Below are 22197 nucleotides of genomic sequence, written 5' to 3' on the forward strand. Positions count from 1 at the left end.
AGAATCCAAAGCAGGCTCCAGATGCTGAGCTGTTAGCACAGAACTTGATATAGGGCTTGACCTCACAAACTGTTAGATCATGACCTGAACCAAAGTTGGAAGTTTAACCAACTGAGCCACCCAGGCACCCCTTGTTTGGCAAGTCTTAATCCCATGATCAACTGTCACATTAAGCAGCATTCAAAAATGTTTTCTCCCTTATTCACACCTTTGCGAATGCTATTCCCTACACCTGAACAGTCTCTCTTTTTCCTGCACACAGATAACCACCACTTATTCTAGGACACAGTGTAGGGTCAGCTCCTAAGACTTTACCCTGCAGTAGGTTACCTTGTCTTTCCCACTTTTTTGCTATTATCATAACATTTCTCCACCTTTGATTTAATTGCCCATTTATCTGTTTTCCACCCAGGGGATGATGAGCTCAATGAGACAGCAACTATGGCAGGAACTTCTCTGGTTTCCCTGTGCTTTACACGGGGCCTGACTTGTCTATACGTGTTGATGGAAGGAACAAGAAGTCGAAGGGAATTGCCCAGGACCATGCTGCACTCAGAAAATCAAATCACTCTCCGTACAGGGCACAGGGGCAACTTAAGAGATGTATCTTTACCAAGGCACCGTCCAGAAGATTGGATCCTGCAGACCTTCATTCCAGTTACCTTGTCTGGAGTGCTACTGAATGACCCTAAGAGGTTAGCACACCCCCTTAAGCCCCACAGAAGAGTGATGGGACTTCAAAGGAGCTGTTGAAAGAACACGGACACTTCTGCCCCAAACTCTGGGATTGTGGTGGGGGGTGGTGGGGGGTGGGTGGCAAGTGAGGTGGATACAGCAGGATACTTAAGCTCTTCGTCCACTGGCATCCACTTGTCAGTTTCCAACAAAGGGCCTGGTTGTACGTCTGGGAGCAGGGCACATCTGTGGGTGGTGGCAGGCCCAGGGAGCTGGAGCGCTTCCTTTGGGGTCGACCTTCAGGGCCTGGTAGCACAGAGTGAGAGAGGAGGAGGAGGAGAGGGGGGCACTCCCTGGGCCAGGGCCAGGCAAGCAGAGAGGTTTCGGCCTCGGCAGGCACACAGGGCTGGTGTGAGAGAAGGCAAAAGAACTTGAGTCGTGAGAGATGTGGCTTCTAAAGAACAGAAGAGGTTGGCAAGCAAGAGGACGCTGCAGAGTGACCAAATCTCTCATTCCCCAAGAGGCAGCGTTAGAACTAAACCAAACTGGGGCATGTGGGTGGCTCAGTCGGTTGGGCGTCCGACTTTGGCTCAGGTCATGATCTCACGGTTTGGGAGTTCGCGCCCCGCATCGGGCTCTGTGCTGACAGCTTGGAGCCTGCTTGCAATTCTCTCTCTCTCTCTCTCTCTCTCTCTCTCTCTGACCCTCCCCTGCTCACGCAGGGTAATAATTGTCACTTCCAGGTAGGACTGTTACGAAAATCAAATAAAGTGATATCTTTAAGTGCTTACAAGAATACCTGCCGTACAGTACATGCTACACAAATACAACACACACACTGAGGCGAGAGAGCCCCAGGGAGAACACGGGTGTCCAGGTGACTCAGCCTTTGGGTGTTAGGCTCTGTCCACGCAGCACAAGGGAAAGGGCAGAGCTGGAAGACATGACTAGTAAACTTGGTTAATGAAACCAGGCAAGGGATGCTAAAGAAACAGCCAGCATACCAAATCAGTATCTCATCTTTTTTACCTTTCCTACTTTTAACACTCAAAACCGATCCACCTAGATTTTTTTTTTTTTTTAACAGGAGCTGGATATCTGAGTATTTGCTATTTGAATTTTACTTAAGGGGCAGGGTAGAGGGAATCTGAATGCTGGTGTCAAAGAGTCATAGGATCAGGGTGTCCGGGTGGGTCAGTTGGTTAAGCATCTGACTCTTGGTTTTGGCTCAGGTCATGATCTCATGGTTTGTGAGTTGGATGCCCACATCAGGCTCTGTGCTGGCAGTGCAGAGCCTGCTTGGGATATGCTCATTCTCTCTCTCCCTCGCTCTGCCCTCCCACACACTCCCTCTCTCAAAATAAATTAAAAACTTTAAAAAAAAAAAAAAAAAAAAGAGTAGTAGGATCAAGGCTATGAGCTCAACCAAACCTGAGACCCAGCAGCAGGGAAGCTCCAGGTACAGGGTCCAGAGCTCTCCTGGAAAACCTGGAAATGTTCAGAGCTGACCTCAGAAGAGAAGACCCAACTCCAAGATGAGATACACAGAAAAGAGGAAAGAACGTGGTCTTCCCCTCGACACATAAAATTAAACCATTACCATTTGATCTTTTGATCAGCATGTGTTACTAATAGAGAAAACCCATTTCACCTTGGGGCTTGGGCCAGCATCCCAGTGTACACTGCACCGATATTCTCCTACCCCATGTACCCTACGAGTCCTGGAGCTAATATTGTTTCTGGGCTGCTGGTTTCCTTTGATTATTTTTATTGACATTCAGTGCCTATGAATCAGCAGACTGAAGGCCCCTCTGGAGCCAGGAGAACTGCCAGCAGATGCTGACCTGCTCTCCCTCCTCTGCTGAGAAGACCAGATCCCAGCCCAGAGCAGTGGAAGCAAGCCCACAGGTGCGCTGAGGAATAGGCACAGAGGCCAGCTGTTACTGGGAAGAACCTGGGGAGTGTGGGCATAGAGGGGAAGCACCTGTCCAGCCACATCTGTCATCATCCTCCACGCATACCGAATGCTGCTCTGGCTGCTCCCCGTGCTACCTCTGACCCGCCCCGCCCTTCTCCGCCTCCTCCCATGGCTGTGCACATGCTGTTCCCACTGCCTAGGGCAACCGGGTCCCATCTCTCTGCTCCAGCTGCACCTTGACCTCTTCTGAACTCTCTCTATTCATGCAGGATCTAAGCTGGTCTCTTTGAACCTACGGTCAAAGCCTTCTAATGTTCCATGCTACTGCTCTCAGCTCTGAGGTGTTCGCTGGCAGGAACCTGCCTTTATCCCTGCCTGTCCTTCCTACTACTGTTCCTAGCATGGAAAACGAATAAGCAATTTCTAAACACCTCAAGCGCACCTGTGGGTATGCAAATCGCTTACCATTACAAAGCGTGTCAGTTTCCTATGGCTGGTGTGACAAATGACTACAAATGTCATGACTTAAAACGGCGTAAATTTGGGGCACTTTGGTGGTTCAGTTGGTCGAGCATCCGACTCCTGATTTCGGCTCAGGTCATGATCCCAGGGTGGTGGGATCGAGCCCCATGTCAGGCTCTGCCATGAACGTGGAGGCTGCTAGAGGTTCTCTCTCCCTCTCGGCCCCTCCCCCCGCACTTGCTCTCTTTCCCTAAAAATAAATCTTTTAAAACAAATTTATTAACAGTTCAGAGGTTGGAAGTCTGAAATCACAGGGCTAAAATCAAGCTGGTGGCAGACCCACATTCCTTTGGGAGGTTCCCTGGGGAGAATGGTTTTCTTCCCGTTTCTGCCTCCTGGAGGCCCCCACCATTCCTCTGCTCAGGGTCCCTTCAATCATTGCAAAGCCAGCAACACAGTGGCTTCCAATCTCTCTCCCACTCATTGTCTCCTCCCCTCGTATTCCCCACCTCCCTGCCCTGTCAACTCTCCAAACCTGCTTCTCCATCACATCTTCTTCTCTGACCCACACCCTCCTGCACCCTCCCTTACAAGGACCCTTAGCATTCAATTAGGCTCGTGCAGAAAATCCAGGAAAAACTCTCCATCTACAACACTTAATCACACCGCAAAGCCCCTTTTGCCGTAGAAGATAACATTCACTGATTCAGAGGATTAGGACGTAGACATCTTTGGGGGCCAGTATCTGACTACCACACAAAGGACACTGTGAAAATGCCCCAGAAGGTGAGTCAGAGAGCTCTAGCTCTGACACTGTTAGTTCCTCCTCTGGGACCTTGGATACATTGCCTAACCTCTATAAGCATAATTCTTCATCCATAAAACCTCACAAAGGTACTCTCAGAAAAAGATTTACATTTAAGAAGTCCTTTAAACATCAAAACACAAAACAAGTACAAAGTCTTGTTGTTTCAGTTTTTTTTGTTTGCCCAGGCTTGGCAGCTGGGCGGCTTTTTAAAATGGTCTCAAGTGAGGTAAGGAGCATACACACACACACACACACACACACACACAGCACATTTAAAACACCACAAAAAATACTCCATCATAAAATTAAAGGATATGGCCAAAGCTGCATTTGAAGGCAAAATCACAACTGAATTTTTTTAAATAAATACCTGTCTATTTGAGCACCTGTTAGACACCAGGCACTATCATATTTGACTCTGGAAGGTACCCTGTAAGGATACCTAAATTACACCTGAGGAAATGCAGTCTTAGCGATATGAGACACAGCCAAGAAGTGGCAGAAGTGAATTGAATTTAAAGTGCACTTACTCACATCCTTGTCAGCCTGGCTTTATCAGGGCAGCAACTAGTTTTGCTGATTTTCTTCTCATCTGACGTGGCCAAAAGTAACACTCTTCTCATAGTCCCTCAAGGCTCCTTATAATGTCCATGCACACTAGCCTCATTTACAAGGGCCAAGGCCAGCATCTTTTTCAGATGTCTGCCCTCAGGCTTCCCGAACCCATTCAGCCTCTGGAGGAGGCGAGCTGTGGTCCCTGGGATATTAACATCCCCCCGCAGATAGCCCTTAAGCACTGGCTGGCAGGCGTGCTGTACTGATAGGGAAAAATCTGGTATAAGATGGCCAACGGGACTGATAGGGAAACTCCAGCCCGACCGAAGACTCCCATTCCGGGTTCTTCTTCCTACTCCACTTGCCGCGCATGCGTCAAATTGCTACTAACGCGGAAGTAACAGACTATAATTTGTGTTGGGGCTCAGACCTCTGGAGAGTGATCTCCTCCAGAGCCCGCCAGTGTGAAATAAACCCCCTGCCTTCCGAGATCTCTGAGTGCCGCTTGGTTATTCCGCCGGGTCATCCAGACCAGGTTCCGTTAACAGTGTAAATACCCCAGATTCCTCACACCGGATGGGATAATATGGAGCACGTGTTTCATACCATTTCCTACAGTTTCCATTTGGGATTTGGTTTTAGGTGCCACTGTGTCGGCTAGCTTAGTATCTCATCCCTTACAAGTTTTCTTCTCTTAACTACACACGCATAGGGTCTGCTTTCCGGGGAGAGAAGTCACAAGGACATGTAGATAAGGGAACCTAGAGATATAATGGTTCCCGACATATGTAAGGAAAAACAAAACCCTTTACTGAATTAAAAAGTAAATAGCATTAAAAACCATGGCAAGTAAAATTGACACCGAAAAAAAAAAAAAAAAGTGGAGAACAAGCTTGGTGTGCTTTTCACAGAACACCAACTAAAAGAGCAAATACAAGTTGAAGGGGAAGTTGGTAGTGAAGAAAAACAAATGGCAAAGCTCCAAGTCCAACATATGGGTAATCGATGTTGCAGAGAACCAAAACAAAGGAAACAAAAGTAAAATGCAAAGCTACAATGAAGCTGAATAAGTTGATCTGTAAGCAGAAAAGCAGGCAAAATCAACATAAAGGAACCAATAGCTAGACAAAAACCTGTTTCACTGTGGTTGTTTGTGGGCTTTGTCTTTTAAATCCAAGAACAGATGACAATTAAGAGCAGTCAGGTAGAAAACGGTGGTTAACCATAAAGGAAGAAAAATCAGGCTGGCCTTCCAAGAGCACAGGGCAGAAGAAAAGTGAACAAGGCCCTTGCAAATGGTTTTTCGAACATGCGTAGCCTGAGAATATTATACCCAGCCAAATGGACAGAAGCATCTGAAGATAATTAAATGACATTCTTAGATAAGTAGTGACACATGAATTTTAACATTCATTTATGATTGTAGGGAATAAAATCACTAAAATACTAGGGGAAATAGAAAACAATAAATCCCAAATCTTTCATTTAGCCTGGATTAAAATCGCATTTAAAACAAAGGTCACAGGGGTGCATGGGTGGCTCAGTCGGCTGAGCGTTCCACTCCTGATTTTGGCTGACATCATGATCCCAGGGTCATGGGATCCAGCCCAGCAGCAGGCTCCTTGCTGAGCACAGGGAGCCTGCTTAAGGTTCTCCCTCTCTCCCCCTGCCCCTTTACCATGCTCACATGCTCACCTGCTCTCTCTCTAAAATAGAAACAAACAAACAAACAAACAAAAAGAAACAGAGGTCACAGATGAACTTGAGAGATTACGAAAGTTTGATTATTGATATAAAGCTTCAAGAACCTGATGCACAAACCATGACATCCAAGAATATAAAGGTCAGAGTTGGAGAAGAATCCGATGCTTTAAATATACCAAGAAATTAAATATTAGCGATTCATTAAAGAAACACTGAATTCTGCCTAGTTCATTTGAAGCTCTTCAGTAAGATTCTACTTTAACTTCACTCGTTTATTGCTAATAGGGAATTTTTATTTACCCTTTGTGTTTTTGTTTCAGGGAGTGGAATTTTAGTTTACTCATCAAATGTGACAACCATGAACGTTCTGAAGTTGCTGTAATTATCTCAACTGACACAAAAGCAGTCCCTCTTCTCCTGGAGTTGAGAAACCAGCAGAAAGCGCCTCTCTCCTGCCTTGTACAAATTATGGCAGAAGTGACCATAAACGGTCACTTTAGCAGAAACATTTTAAAATCAGGCTGCATCGTCACTTTTTCATCAATATGCACAAAAACAGAGCAAGAGGTAACTCAAAATGAAGAACTCGAACATTAGCACCTTGTATAAAATGACTGGTGGTAAAGACTGAAAACTTCTCTATTGTTTTAAGATACCTATTAAATTAAAATAATCATGAAAAAATAGGATACATATCAAATCACAACCACATGTAGAGTAAAAGGAACTCCCAAGTCTTCATGACCTCATTTTCTTAAAAAAAAAAAAAAAACACAAAACCTGTTTCTGCCTAACAATGATCCCAACATGTAGCAGTTTTAAAACCACCACCATGTATTACCACTAACAACTCCAGGGAGTGGCTGGAGGGCTCTGTTCCTCTGGACTGTCTGGGACCATCTTGGCCTTGACTTGCTCATGCACCTTTGGTCAGCTGGCAGGTCATCTGGGTCTGGTGGTCAATGACACCGTCATATACCAGTCTGGCAGTGGGCTTCGTGCCTGCCAAGGCAATATGGTGACCGGGCCCTGTCTGTCAGCACCCAGCAGGCCAACCCCGGGCCTGTTCACATGACAGTGGCCTAATCCCAAGAGAAAGAACAATCACGGCCCACTGTCACCTCCACCCCATTCAGTTGGCCAAAGCAAGTCTCAGAGGCAGCGTAGACTAAAGCCTCCATGCCTGGATGGGACGAAGGGCAAAGTCTTATAACAGAGAGCACACGGAGGAGAAAGGATAGAGAACTGGGAACTTTCTGATTGACTTGGGCAACCGGTCTACCACAGTGGCAAAAGAATAAAGAAAGCAGGTAAAACAATGCCATGTTCTTGATATTAATATCAACGTTTACTACTGATACGGAATTAGATTCACTACATAGTCTAAATTAAGAAAGACACACTATAAAATACTGTAGTCTTATATTTGTCAAATGAAAATATGTATGGAACCCATAAGTCTCATATAACACCGTTAACTAGAGTGAAAAGAAAGTACAGTTTTTAAAAACATGGAAGTCAATGAGAAAAAGATCAATACTCCTTTAAAAACTGGGCAAGTAGGGGCACCTGGATGGCACAGTCGGTTAAGCGTCCCGACGTCAGCTCAGGTCATGATCTCACAGTCCGTGAGTTTGAGCCCCACGTCGGGCTCTGTGCTGACAGCTCGGAGCCTGGAGCCTGCTTCAGATTCTGTGTCTCGCTCTCTCTCTGCCCCTCCCCAGCTCACTCTCTGTCTCTCTCAAAAATAAATGAACATTAAAAACTGGGCAGGTGACATGATGAGACCATGCATAGAAGAAATGCAACTGCATGAATTAAAAATGGTCTAAACTTATTAGTAACTAAATCATTGCAATTAAACATTACACATATACACATCCATACACATATATAAGTATGCGGATATATGCACACAAACGCACATGTGCATACATTTATGTTTTACTTTTTATAAAAATATAAATTTATGAATCTATTCTAAACACATTGAAAGGATACAATTTTGCCTCCCAAATTTGTAGAGATTTTCTTAAAATGGTAACACCTGCTGTTCTCAGAGTAAAGTTACTTTTATACACCACCAATGAAAATGTAAACTAGAATAAGTTTTCTGGAGGCTGGTTTGTCAAGAGGCATCAAAAGCTTTGGTAATCGTCACGTTCTCTGACAAAGTATGCCAGGAAATGAATAAGGCATCCATCACAATTTAGCTCCAGATTTGTTCTTCAGAGTGTTATACAGAGAATACAACATTGCAAAGAACCCACATGACCAAGTGAAGGGAGTAAATGATATAAAATTAGAGTATATCCATATATCCATATAATAGAATACTTTTCAATCACTACAATTCTGTTGACCTTGAGAGGTTCATGATATGGTAAGTGAAAAGATACGGTATGTCAGGTGGACTATCTGTGTAAATACGTGTTTATATTTATACAGGCCACAAAAAGCATCAATACTAAAATTTAAATAAAACTGTACTTTCCAATTTTTTCTTGTGTTCATTTTTCCATTTTTCTAAAATGATTTTATATTCCTATCATCAGAAAATAAAGCCACTTACTACCCAAACAGCATATTGGTGAAATATTTGCAACAATTATCATAAACGCGGGCTCAATATCTTCTGTGTAGAGACTCCATAAGAAATACATGGCAAACAGCATAAACTCATAAAACAAGATAAACAACTAATTAAAAAACACCTTTAATGTAGAGAAAATATATGTGAATCTTAACACTAGCTAGCATAGGATTTTTTAAATTCTAATACTTTTCCACTGGAATAATATATGTGTACAATCCTTCTAGAAAGCAATTGTGCATGAATCAGGAGCCTTTACGTGTAAGTCACAGAGCTGTAAAAAAGTATCAGAGGAAAGTATAAGGGAATTTGTTAGTGATCTCAGGAGGGAGAAGGTCTCTCTAAACAAGACAAAAAAATAGATGCCAAAATAGAAACAATGACACATACGCCCACACTAAAATTAAAATCGTTCTAGGACAATAGACCTCACAGCTGAGTTGAAAGCAATCAAGAGATTGAGAAGCAAGGTGAGCCTTCCAGCCAAGGATGAGGAGTTCAGCAAATCATTACCCTAAAAGCAACTCTAAAGCTGAAAAAAATTAACAAAAACAACCATTTCAGAGCCCTGGACATCACCAAAGGCACAAAACAACCTGCGAAGTGTTTGTGCGTATACAACCGCTAGACTTTCGCTAAGAACAGGGGGACTCTGCAATAGTCTCGCCTTGGACTGCGACCAGAACTGACTACCCACCACCATCACCACCACCACCGCCATCACCACCACCATCACCAGAGGGCTAGTGCCTAGCTGGCAGAGATCCGGCCAGGGCGGATATCTTTGAGGAGTGACAGCTTCACATGCCCACCAGGACAATGCCCAAACCTGCAGGTGTTATCAGTGAAGGTGACTATCGTGGAGGCAGGGAAGGCCCATGGCTTTACTTGTTTGAAGTTGTGGTCTTGGGGACAGCACATTCTTGGCTGAGGATGCACACACACACACACACACACACACACACACAGCAGGGACTGAGCAGGACACAAACACGGCATATCTCTCCAATGGAATACTATCCAACAGCAGAAAGAAATGAAGTCCTGACACATTACAACATGGATGAACCTAAAAACAATTATGCTAAATGAAAGAAGTCAGATGGAAAAGACTATATATTGTATGATTCCATTTAGTCCAGAAAAGGTGAATTTATTGAGACAGAGTACAGACCAGTAGTTGCTAAGGGCTGGGAGGTGGGAGTGTGGATTAACTGCAAATGGGCACAAGGAAAACTTGTGGGTTGGCAGAGAAGGTCTAAAAGTATATTGTGGTGAGGCTGCACAACTCTGTAAATTCACTTAAAATTCCTGAACGGTAGACTTATGACGGTTGCATTTTATGGTGTGTGAGTCATACTTCAGTACAGTTATTTTAAGAAAGAGATAGGGAGACAATATTTGCGACATAGCTGAAAAAAAGCTGAACGTCCATAATGTACAGTTTGACACCTCGAAAAAAGAAACTCGGCAGGTAGACAGGCCGAGACAACTACAAAAGCCACATGTGAAAAGGTGACCAATTCACCTAGAAATGAGGGGAAAGCGAGACAAGACAAGACAAGACCGTATGGTCTTTTTCCATCTTCTCAAGTTAAAGACTAAAGAAAATGTCTTATTCCCATTTTACAGATTGGAAAGAGAAGGTCAAAGTTTCAAAGTCTCGCCCAAACCTGTCTCTTCCGGTGGGGAGTGAAGGTTTGCCACCATGAACTTGCACGGTCCCTCCCCCACAATCTTAGTCCCTATCATCCCCAATCCAGCATCTCTGTACACAGTGAAGATATTGAGACATTACAGGTTGTGAGGGACTGGGCGAGGCTCGCTGAACTCCGTAACGCACCCTGTCAGGCATTTGTAGTATTCCTATTAACACCTAATGGTCCATCAAGGCTCGTTATGGATTTTTGTTTTGCTCTTCGTGGCTAGATTATTAAGATTTCATTAATGCCAATTTATCACCAGGGCCCTAAGTCTAGCTAGCGTCGCCATGGCTTATGGTAGAAGCCGCGGTTGGTGCAGTTTCAGAGATTTCCCCAACCCCCACCTTGGGCCGCAATGTCAAGGACCCTCCTCTGTCAAGAGAGCCGGTGCGCAGGGGCTGGCGCATCACGGCCTCTGCAAGCACCGGCTTAGAGCCAGAAGTCCTCGGCTATCGCCCCAGCCTCTCCCTTGTGTTTCACTCTCCTCTCTTGTAACAAAACCACCCTTCCAATCTTGCTGCACTTGGGGAGAACGGAAGACAGGCTGGGTGGGAACAGGCTTAGGAAAACGTGGCACAGAAATAGCCTTCGTTAGAGACAGGGCCTACCTTAAGCCGCGTAGAACAGATATCCAGCCTCAGACTTTAGGAAACCACATTGATCTGGCTTTCAAAAAACAGAGCCAACCCAAAAGCGACCTAGACCAAAAATACTGTATTCAAAATAAAAGGCAAAGATCTCCTTACCTGACAAAAGCCTGCAGTCCCAGGGTTCTGTAGCAAGGATGCTGGGTCCATGCATATCTTCCCACAGGAGACTGCAGAGCCTGGGAGGGAAGAGTAAGTTGGAGTATTTGGGACTCGGGAGGAGCGACCAACCTACTGTCTTCCCATGACTGCCGGCGGCGTGCAGCAGGTGAGAATGAAGCCCGAGGCATGATTCTGAATCAGAGTCACCTGGGCACCAGTTTGCTTGGCATTAAAAGCTCCCCTACTTAATTCTGATATTTCCGTGCAGGGCTCGTTGTCTTAGTACAGAGGATCTGAAAAGTAAGTGAGTATCAGGATCACAAGGAAAGTTACTAAAGACAAGAGCCCAGGATCCTTGAAATAAGACCGAGGACTTTGTATTTTTGCCAGGTTCTCCGAGTGATCTTGATATGACCCAAGACTGGGAACCAGTGAATCAGCAGATTGGCAATGTCTGCTGGGTCAAGCCATCCAACCATCAGAGGAAGGAGCCACTATGAGCTAAGTGGTGTTACCTGTGCAGTGCCTGGTTGTAGCAGGTCTGAGTAAATAACCACACCTGACTTACCTAGCACACGCTGCAAGAGAAGAGAGTTCTGGCATTTTAGGACGTTGGACACAACCCAGAGACTCCCTCTATGCATCGGTTTGTAAACTACGATCAGTTCCCCATATCTTGCTTCAGCCCCATGCAAGAACCACCCATGGACACCAACAGTGGATATCCAACAGTGCCTTAGTATCAACAGTCTAACAATGTGCATTAAGGGAACAGTGATGCTAGGGGGTGGAGGAAGGAGAAAAACAAGGGCTATTTACTAGGAAATCCCTCCCTTTGGGGACTTTCTGTCCACCGCCTGTCTCAAGGTATTTGTAATGAAATCTTCAAAAGCTGGGGATGAGTCAAAACAGGGTTTGTGTTAACAGAGATCAAAGCTTCTTACCATTCTAAGGGCTTCCCCAACACAGTGTGTACTAATTATTCAAGGATAAAATGGGATGGGGTGACACAAAAATCATTCATTCATTTATTCGTTCATTCACTAAGTGCACAACGCTCGAGGATCTGGATTCTGGGATCAGGGTGCCTGGTTCTGCCACTTCTAGCTACGTGTTTGCGTTGTTTAATACCTGTGTGTCTTAGTTTTCTCTCCCATTAAGTAGGGATAACAACAGTATCTACCTCCTGGGAATCTGGGAGGACTTGACATGTTGTGCAAGTATCAGGACACTGTCAGACGCATAGGAAGTGCCATGTAAGTGCTGCCTGTTATAATTCTTTACTTTCTCACAACGCATGCTGGTGATGCACCCATGGAAATCCCCACCCTGCACTCAAGGGCCTTCCAAACAGGCAAAGGAGACGGGCAGGCGAGAGTCAATTGCTACAGTCCCGTGTGGTTGGGCTACAGGTCAGAGATGGCAAGTAATGACGGAGGGAACGCAGATGCGGGAGCAGAAGCCAAACGCCCCAGAGCGTCATTTGGTGGGAGAACTGGGGGACTCTCAGAAGCTCTCCCGAAACAGAGCCCCCAAGCATGAGCCACCTGAACAATGTGAGGGGTGGTTTTCACAATGCATATTCCCTGGACCCATCCCTGGAGACTCAGAGTCCCTAAGTTTGCAAAGGGCCCCAGGGTTATCCCTTTGCAGTCCCCCTAGCAGGTTCCAATCTTTAGCCAGGCTTGGTGGGCACTGGCCTAGGGGTAGAAGATGAGTAAGAAAAGGACAGGAAGGAGCTCATGGGTGAAGAGAGAAGTGGGCAGAGGTTGGGGACCCCACCACATGGCCTGGCCAGACCTTCAGCTTGAATCCTAATCTAAGTCAGAGCCCTACATCCCCACTGCATGCTAGATGCTCTCCCTCCAGTCCGAGTCAGAGCCCGATAGTCTCTGACCCCTGTTGCTAGTTTCGGACCACTTCTCTTCCCTCTTCCTTCAGAGATATTCCCCCACTTTGGAAATGGATAATTACTTAGAGTGTTGGCTTGTTTTCTTGCCTACCGGACATGAACTCCATTCTCTGCTCCGTCATCACTGGGTGGCAGGCACGCAGCATGGTGCCTGGCACGTTAGAGCAGCTCAATACACCTGCTGCTTCACGAGTGATCTGGGTCACCGCATCCGCTGGGTGAGGACAGCTCAGGTACATCTGAATTTGTTTACTCAGAGTCACAGACTTCTGCCTCCCAACCACTGTCAAGCTCAGGCCCGACTCTTTTTGCCTCCTTGATGCTTTTTCACCATTTTTTTTTTTAATTTCTCCGAGGCTGGTGCTTCTTCACAATAAATTCTCTGAGTGTCTGGAAAGGCCTCCCGTGCTCGATCTGAGGCAAGCCCACTCACTCTTGGACTCTACCTTCCAAGCACTTCCAAGGACTCTCACCCTTCCGAGATGGCGCTCAGGGTAGAGTTCCATTTTAAACTTGATGGGTGAATTCTTCCGTTACATTTGAAGCAAGCTGACATAGGAAGAGCACGCAGCCCTCCTGTCCACAAATTTCATTTCCCCGATCATGAAAAATGCGGACTGTACGTGAAAAACTCAGAAAAACAAATGAAAACCATAAATTGAAATAGGGCCTCAAAATGTACCTTTCCAAACCCAATGAGACCCATATTTCAACTGGACTAGGAAAGATCCCAAGAGTGTGATAAATATTGCTATGAACTCTAGAGGCCTGGCAGATAAATTGAGGAATCAGAATGCGGAAGGTTAAAAGGAATTCCGGTCCAGGAACTGTGGGCCCAGATGTTAGTGTCATTTGCCTTAAATAGAAAGGCCAGGTAAAAATGATTCCAACGGAAACAGAGCAGCATTACCAAACTCCAGCCAAACACTATCATCCACCAAAGCCAAAAAGCAGTTCTGTCACTCATCCGTTCGACAAATCTTTAATGAGCATCTTCTATGAGCCAGGCACGTCCTAAATCCTGGGAATATGGCACAGAACCAAACTGACAAAAATCCCTGCACTTAAGAAGCTTATCTGCTCATGGAGGAGATGCACAGTAAACACGTAAGTGACTTTATACTGTGATGAGTAGTGGAAAGTGCTATGAAAATAAAACAAAACAGAGCCGGAAGACAGAAGGTGCCAGAGATGGGGGGATGCTTGGAACAGGGTGGACAGAGCTAGACTCATGGAAACGGCAGCATTTGATCAAAGATCAGAAGAGGGTGAGGGATTGGGATGCCTACGTGCCTCAGTCAGTTAAGTGTCCGACTTCAGCTCAGGTCATAATCTCACAGTTCATGGGTTCAAGCCCCGCATCAGGCTCTGTGCTGACAGCTCAGACCATGGAGCCTGCTTCTATCTCCCTCTCTCTGTTCCTTCCCCACTCACGCTGTCACTGGTTTTCTCTCTCTCTCTCTCTCTCTCTCTCTCTCTCAGAAATAAACATTAAAATTTTTTTTTAAAAAACAAAGAGGTGAGGGACTGAGTCACATGGATTTCTGGGGGTAAAACCTTCCAAAACAGAAGAAACAAAGTGTGCTAAGTTTGTGAGGTGTGAACAGGTCTGGAATGTTAACACAAGGTGGCTGGAGCAGTGTGAAGGAGGGCAGGAGAGAAAGGCGGGGCTGAGCAGAGACTGCAGGCCGGCAGGGAGGCAGAGGCTAGCACAGTGCAAAGAACCCCAGTCTTTTTTGGTGGGGGGGCGGGGCGGTTATAATTCTATATTATCTTTATTTAGTTTGTTGCTCAAATTATTCCAACTTTGGCTATTGGAATCTCTTCCAGGTGGGCTCCTGTGTTCAACATGCCCTTTATCTTCTTTATTATTTTTTTAAATATAATTTATGTTAAATTGGTTTCCATACAACACCCAGTGCTCATCCCGACGAGTGCCCTCCTCCATGCCCATCACCCACTTTTCCCTCTCCCCCACCCCCCATCTACCGTCCGTTTGTTCTCAGTATTTAAGAGTCTCTTATGGTTTGCCTCCCTCCCTCTCTGTAGCTCTTTTTTTCCCCTTCCCCTCCCCCATGGTCTTCTGTTAACTTTCTCAAGATCCACATATGAGTGAAAACACATGGTATCTGTCTTTCTCTGCCTGACTCATTTCACTTAGCATAATACCCTCCAGTTCCATCCATGTTGCTACAAATGGTCAGATTTCATTCTTTCTCATTGCCAAGTAGTATTCCACTGTACATATAAACCACAATTGCTTTATCCATTCATCGGTTGATGGACATTTAGGCTCTTTTCATAATTTGGCTATTGTTGAAAGTGCTGCTCTAAACATTGGGGTACACATGCCCCTGTGCATCAGCACTCCTGTATCCCTTGGGTAAATTCTTAGCAGTGCTATTGCTGGGTCCTAGGGTAGATCTATTTTTAATTTTCTGAGGAACCTCCACACTGTTTTCCAGAGTGGCTGCACCAGTTTGCATTCCCTCCAACAGTGCAAGAGGGTTCCCGTTTCTCCACATCCTCGCCAGCATCTATAGTCTCCTGATTTGTTCATTTTAGCCACTCTGACTGGCATGAGGTGGTATCTCAGTGTGCTTTTGATTTCTATTTCCCTGATGAGGAGCGACGTTGAGCATCTTTCCTAATGTTCCCCGTGAGATGAAAAAGTTAACGAGAGTTTGAGAAGCAAAAAACAAAGACCAAACTGTAACTTTCATCTCCTGCAATCAGAAACATGGTTTGAAGATGGCTAATGAGCCAGCAGGGTAGCAAATGCCTCCAGACACAATTTAATGTCACCTAAGTTCTTTGGCATACCGGCAAGGGTGCCCCACATTTGGGCAACACAGCACAACTCTTTCCCTTGAATTCAGACACGGTTACTGGTCCACTTGAGAATATACTTCTTTCACCAGAAATGAGAGAAATTGACATTTCCAGATATTAAATGGGTTCCCTGTTATTTTTAGGGCTTGGGCAGCTGAAGCCGCTGAACTCAAATGTGCTCCCTTGATCAAAGAGGCCTAAAAGGATTCCCCAGCCCTGAGAGCTGTGTCTCTAATAGGATTATGCCTGAATTAAACGACGGAACCATTTATGACTTAGGGCACTCTCTGGCTTTGAAGTTTGCCTCAACAAATGATCCATTTTTATATAAACCAGAGCTGGAGAATGACAAGGAAGCCTGCAAGTAGTCCCAAATGGAGAGCTTTGTACAAGATAATCGGGGGAGAAGAAACATTTGAACTAACACTCTGGATCTGCCTTTGAGCAAATGATGGCATAGAGAGAAAATGTTTTTTCTCTCCTGAAGCGTTTGACAAGGCTGAGGTCATTTTTTTTACTCAGAAGCAGAACGTGTCCAACATCCTCCAACTGTGTGTGTGTGTGTGTGTGTGTGCACGTGTGTGTGTGTGTGTGTGTGTGTGTGTGTGCAGGAGCACATGTGTTTTCACGAGCTTAGTGCAAACTCCCTTACAGTGTTTTTTCAGTCAACATGTATCAGGTACCCACAAGGTGTCAGGTGGAGAGAGGTTAATAAAACATGGGTTTTTTCCTCCTCAAACTGCTCACAGAGAGAAGAGGAAGGAGACTTAGAAGAAGGGGAAGAGGTAGATGGAGGGGAGAGGAGGTGGGGGGAGGAAGAAAATAGGGAAGAGGAGCAGGGACAGAAGTCCCTAGCTCTTGACTTTGGCTTGGCCATATAACTTGCTTCGCCCACTGGCATGTTAGCAGGAGTGACAAAAGTCTTGCCAGGGGGTTGAATGGCTGGGTTCGCCGGCTTGTCCCTCTGCCATCGCCATGAGAAGAGCAGGCTTCGACTGGCCTGTGGCTCCAAGGAGGATGAGGGACACGTGGAGTAGAGCCACTCCCACTGACTCCCAGCCAACCCACCGTCATGTGGCTATGACCAGCCAAGTTGAGCAGAGTCACCCAACTAAGTGCAGATGACTTCATCTGAAACACAGATGCTGAAGAAATTAAAAAAAAAAAAAAGAAAAAAAAAAAGATTCTTTAAAGCGCATGAATTTTGGGAGGTGTTTATACAGCAAAATGGTTAAATAACACAAGCATCACCTTCATTTTACAGATGTGGAAGCAGAGGCTACAAGAGGTTAACAATCTGCTTTGCTCAAGGTCATTGTTCAGGGGTAGGATTAACAAGCAGTTCTGTCTGGACTTTGAAGCCCATTCTTCACTGTTATGAAATTCTATCCATTGCTGAATCAATTCTTGAATGTTAAGTCATTCTCCCTACAGCATCAGTTGTTTCCTTTATATTAGAGAGTAACCTTCTAGTGACAAACTAACAGATTCACAGAAAAAGTCAATAGGACCTTTCTGACTAGGAAAATATATACATAAAACAGTGTCACATAGCTCAAGTCCCTCCGACAAAGCCCTGTGGGTCTGACAGCAAACACAGAAAAGACTTAAATTTTAATTTAAATGTAAGGGTTTCTTTTGGCCCTGTAACAACTCATCTCTCTTTAATTTATCAGGACTCCCAGTAATAAAATAAGACCCAAATCTTCCAAAGAATAAAATATATCTACTCTCAGAAGGTTTGCAAATTACATATTAATTAGCACTGACTTTCGTCTCCTGCTTAGATTGCCTTTTGGCTGCACCAGAGCTAGAGGGATGTGATGCCAGAATCACGTGATGGTTTCATGAAAAAAATCCACCAGTCCAAAGGCAAAGCCTGTCCACCCCCTCGCTCCAGACCTCCTAGAGCTCCGTGTGAAGAGATGCTGACTGAGTTCCGGTGACCAAGTGAAATGGATGTTTTTACAGAGTGGCTGATATTCCACTTCCCTGGGGAGGTCGGAGCAAGCTGACCTCCCCGGGCGGTGCACCTGCTGTGCATTACATGTGTGCCTGCTGTCTGCACGAGCTTGTGGATCTTACCTAGATCATTTCCACAGCATCTGTGAGACATACAATGTCCTCTTTTTCGAAGTTAGAAAACAGAAGACAGGAGAGCTTTAGGAACACTCACACCGAAGTTACTCAACTAGGAAGGAGGAGAATCAATATTCGAGAACTTTTCCAGCCCTGTACCTTACATGGTGCTTCATTAAAACAAATTCCTAAGTGGAAAAAAATAATTTATGAGTTAAAAAAAAAGCTTCTGTTGAAGTACTGGGGTTGGTGAATAGGAGACTGTGTAAGATAGGATGCTCTTAGCTGCATGTAAGAAAAATCAATTAACGGTAGCTTACATAAGGAGATGTAAACGTTTATCTTATGTAACAGAGAGTCCAGAAGCGTCGTGACTCCAGGGTTGGTGGATTCAGGGACAGGCACCGAACGCAGCAGAAGTACCACCACTCTTGTGCCCTTGGTGGACAGTGCCCACCGGCCACAGTATTCTTTCTGCGGAGGCCAGACGTCCTCAGTCTTTCTTAACTTGGTCAAGAAAGCTATTATCAATTAACTAGAGTTGGCAAGTGGTATAAAATGTATTCTTTTCTGAATCTGACTCTTGCCCGCTGAATAAATAATGCCGAAGCACCTGCCATATCCCCAGCAATCCTGACAACCAAAATAGCGGGAAATAGAACAGAAACAGAGCAAATGGTGCTGGCCCTGGACAGTCCAAAATCTTGCTGGAGAGACAAAATACAGACACACAGAACAATGAACAGATTTATTTTAAAGCTGCATTCCTGCAGCTAGTAGAGAACAGACTGTCTTCATCACTGGTCAAGAAGATGCTCTGTAAAGGGATAATACGGAGAGTTCCGTGGTTTTCACTTTTGACCTGGGTCTTGCAACATTCTTACTAGTGGAGCCCCCACTTCAATCAGAATGAGTCTTGTACTGATTTCACTTTATTTTTCTATTTATAAACTATCTTCCCAAAGCTAGAGAACTTCTGACAAAACACAGGACTTTTTTTTTAGAAAAAAATAGGGTTTGTGTATTAAATATCGATTTGTTCAACCATTAATAGAATGATGTCAATGTTTATTATGCTGTGGAATTTGTTTCAGAATTCTGACCATGATTACAAAGATTTATTTTTATTTTATTTTATTATCTTATTTTATTTTTTTACAAAGATGCTTTTAAATGAATATATGCTATTGTTTCCATTCAGACCTAAAATAACTTTTAAAAAATACTTCATTTATTCAACTTGTTTACAAAAAATCCCTGTTCCCTCCTTCCAGGTGCTTCGTAACTTAGATAAAACCCAGATTCACAATATTGATTTCAGACTTCACGTTTTGCATCAAATTTCATTAAAGAGATATCTTCTTGCTTTGGACTCTGAAGACAGCCCTGGCTGAAATTCCAACTGTGCTGCGGGATTTTAACATGAGGTCTGCGTGCACTGGTGTGTAACACCTCATTTACGGAGTCACGGGAATGACAATCACATCCTTGGGTATCTGGGATGGCCTGTTCTCAGCCAGGGAGCCAGATGGAACACCACCAGCATTTAGAGACCAGACAGATTACCAGGAAGAGGAATGGCTGCATCTGGAGTCATGCACAGAGTCAAGAGAAATGTAAATTTAAGACCGAGTGAAAATTTGTCATGTCACAAATTCTCAGACTTCTTTGGCCACTAATCACTTCCGTGGTCACAACACAGCCTTGTACCACACCATTCACCCGTCATCACTGCCAAAGCGCTATTTTCAGTGGGCTATTGCTAACCCGGCTGTGGGCCCGCACCTCTGTTTCAAGCCAGCACTGCCCCCTCCCAGTCTTACCTTCTCCAATGCTGCCAGTGATATTTGGTTTCAGTTTATAATATAATCCATAAAATATGCACGGCATTTATTTTACAACTCGATCTTTAAAACTCTTTGGAGATTGTATCTTCCAAATTTAATATTTTTAATTTTCCTAATGGTAGTCTACCTTAATTTGGCCAGTAAGGGCAAGTAACGAAGCTTTAGGAACCCTGATAAGATATAATTTATTACAATAAATATAATAGAGCAGGTTTCAGTTAAATGTAATTTTTTTTTCTTATTGTGAAACAAAGACATGCTCGTTACAATCAATTCAGACCCTCTCCAAAAGTATAAGGAAGAATTTAAAAGTCACCTTCAATCTCCCAGAATAACCATGGTTAGCATGTTGGGGCATATCAACGAAGACGCACTCACTCTCACATGCCCATATGCACACGTGAGCACATTGTCCATAAATGGGATCGTGCACACTTGACTGCCAGCTTTTTTTCACTCAATAATATACCATGGGCATTTTTTCCCATGTCAATAAGCACAGATTTTCACGATCAAATTAAATGCTGCAGAAGATCCCACCTACTGACTGACGTACCAAAATGCATTTTGCTAATCCTATGTTGATCATTTAGGGTAATGCCAACATTTCAATGTTATAAATCACCTTGCTGGGAAGATGTGCTAGCATCCTTCCCCAGCCATGACCTGGCTGACCTCTCAAAAACAGAATAACGGACCTGCTATTCTGCTGCTGCAAAACCTTTTACGCTCACCACCGTCTGTGGACATCACAGGGGACAGGACCCAGTGCCTGCGAACGAACGCAGGGCCCACAACTAAGCGGAGGACCCCCATGGTCCGTCTGCCAGGAGCTGAATGAAGCACAGAGGTCTCTAAAGACTTCTTCACGAGTTTACACAAGCTGTTCTCCAGAGCAGCTCCAGAAGTAACTGGGAGACTGGAAGGTGGAAAGCTGGGAATCTTACCCAGCATTATGAGGGACAATTCAGAGAAAGACTGCTCTCAGTCCCATTCCTGTGACTGGTCTCTGAGTGCTGGGAGGAAAACTTGCATTACAAAAAGAACGAACGAATGGTCATGTTGTGAAGGCGCCACCAGCGATGGGGCCAGCTTCTCTTCAGTTCTCCCCAGAAACAAAACAGATGAAGAAGTCTCACCGTCATCGCTTTTAGAAGCCAGCCCAGAGACCGCAGGGAGAACCTTCACTGACCCTCGACAGTGCCTGGGACTGCAGTTCGGAAGCCATCAGCCCAGGAAAGGCCACCGCCCAAGAGCGGCTTTATCCATTATCCAATGCTGCCTCCTTCAGCCGGCCTTTTGCAGGTGTACTTTCTCTCCCAAAGGAAGGCAGTTGCTAACTTTCTTGTTTTTGTAGCCAGGGCTTTAAGAGTGCGGTGGCAGGACGCTCGGTGGCCCATGACCACTCCCTGCGAGGCAACTTCAAAGTCAGGTTGCAGACTCTTTCCCTCATGACGAACGGGCAACATGGCAGTTTGTTTTCTTATGCCTCTGCCATCTTAAATGGTTCATAATTGCCACAATCTCTCTGAAATCAGTTGTTTCTACAATTAATGACTGATTTCACAGGGCATTAACCATCCCCAGTAACAGTTCATTAACTGCTGGCAAGCGGGAATATGCCACCGTTCGAAGGCACTTATGCTGCGTTCGGAGGACCCGTGCCCGCAGGGAAATAACAAGGAAGACGGCCTTTCTGGGCACCTGGAGTCACAGCGCAGGGTCGCAGATCCCGGCAAGATGCTTTTGGTGTCTCTACTCCGGCCTGAAGCTGCGGCCAGGCGGCCAAGACGCCAGGGGGTGGCGCTGGGACCACAGTGGGAAGGAACCGTGGCCCGTGACGGGGAGGACTACAGCAGTCCACTACAGGCTCCCGTGATTAGTGAAGGCAGGTGGTGGCAGTCCGCGGAGGGGGACAGCAGGAGGTCTGTGCAAAGGGCAAAAGGGAAGGTGACCGCTGCTTGCAGGGGCTCCAAGCTATTGCCTGCCCCCACGCTGGACCTGAAGCTTCTCTAGAGCAAGAGCACTCTGGCACGGCATCCCCGGGGCCTAGCCCAGTACCTGGCACAGGCCACGCATCGAGTAAGTGAACAAACTAGAAGCAGAGGGGAGTTCAAGGCCAGAGCGAGCCTTGCTGAGTACAGAATAGAGACCTACACCTACAGGGAAGCGGAGGCAAACCCTTATGCATGAGCTGGGCCGAATGGAGACCTAGAACGGGCTTGAGAGCACTCTCTCCAGACTCTGTGTTCCAGGCTGGTATTGAGCTGGCTTCCACTACGAGCTACGGGGTGGCTCAACTTTCTAATGGTCCTACCTTGGCAAGGCTGGCACAGGAACTGAACGGGCCTGGGGAGCCC

The 22197-nt window shown here is 45.4% G+C and overlaps 1 long non-coding RNA gene across 1 annotated transcript in view; it reads right to left on the reverse strand.

Annotated features, from left to right (window-relative positions):
• LOC131499372 (uncharacterized) overlaps positions 1–22197 on the reverse strand; it is an 800352-nt gene that overhangs the window by 641475 nt on the left and 136680 nt on the right. Inside the window, exon 5 of the long non-coding RNA XR_009255831.1 lies at positions 11165–11244. This is a non-coding gene — a long non-coding RNA (uncharacterized LOC131499372). The remainder of the gene's footprint in view (positions 1–11164; positions 11245–22197) is intronic.

This window comes from Neofelis nebulosa, chromosome 17, assembly GCF_028018385.1.
Source record: "Neofelis nebulosa isolate mNeoNeb1 chromosome 17, mNeoNeb1.pri, whole genome shotgun sequence".
Classification (NCBI taxonomy): domain Eukaryota; kingdom Metazoa; phylum Chordata; class Mammalia; order Carnivora; family Felidae; genus Neofelis; species Neofelis nebulosa.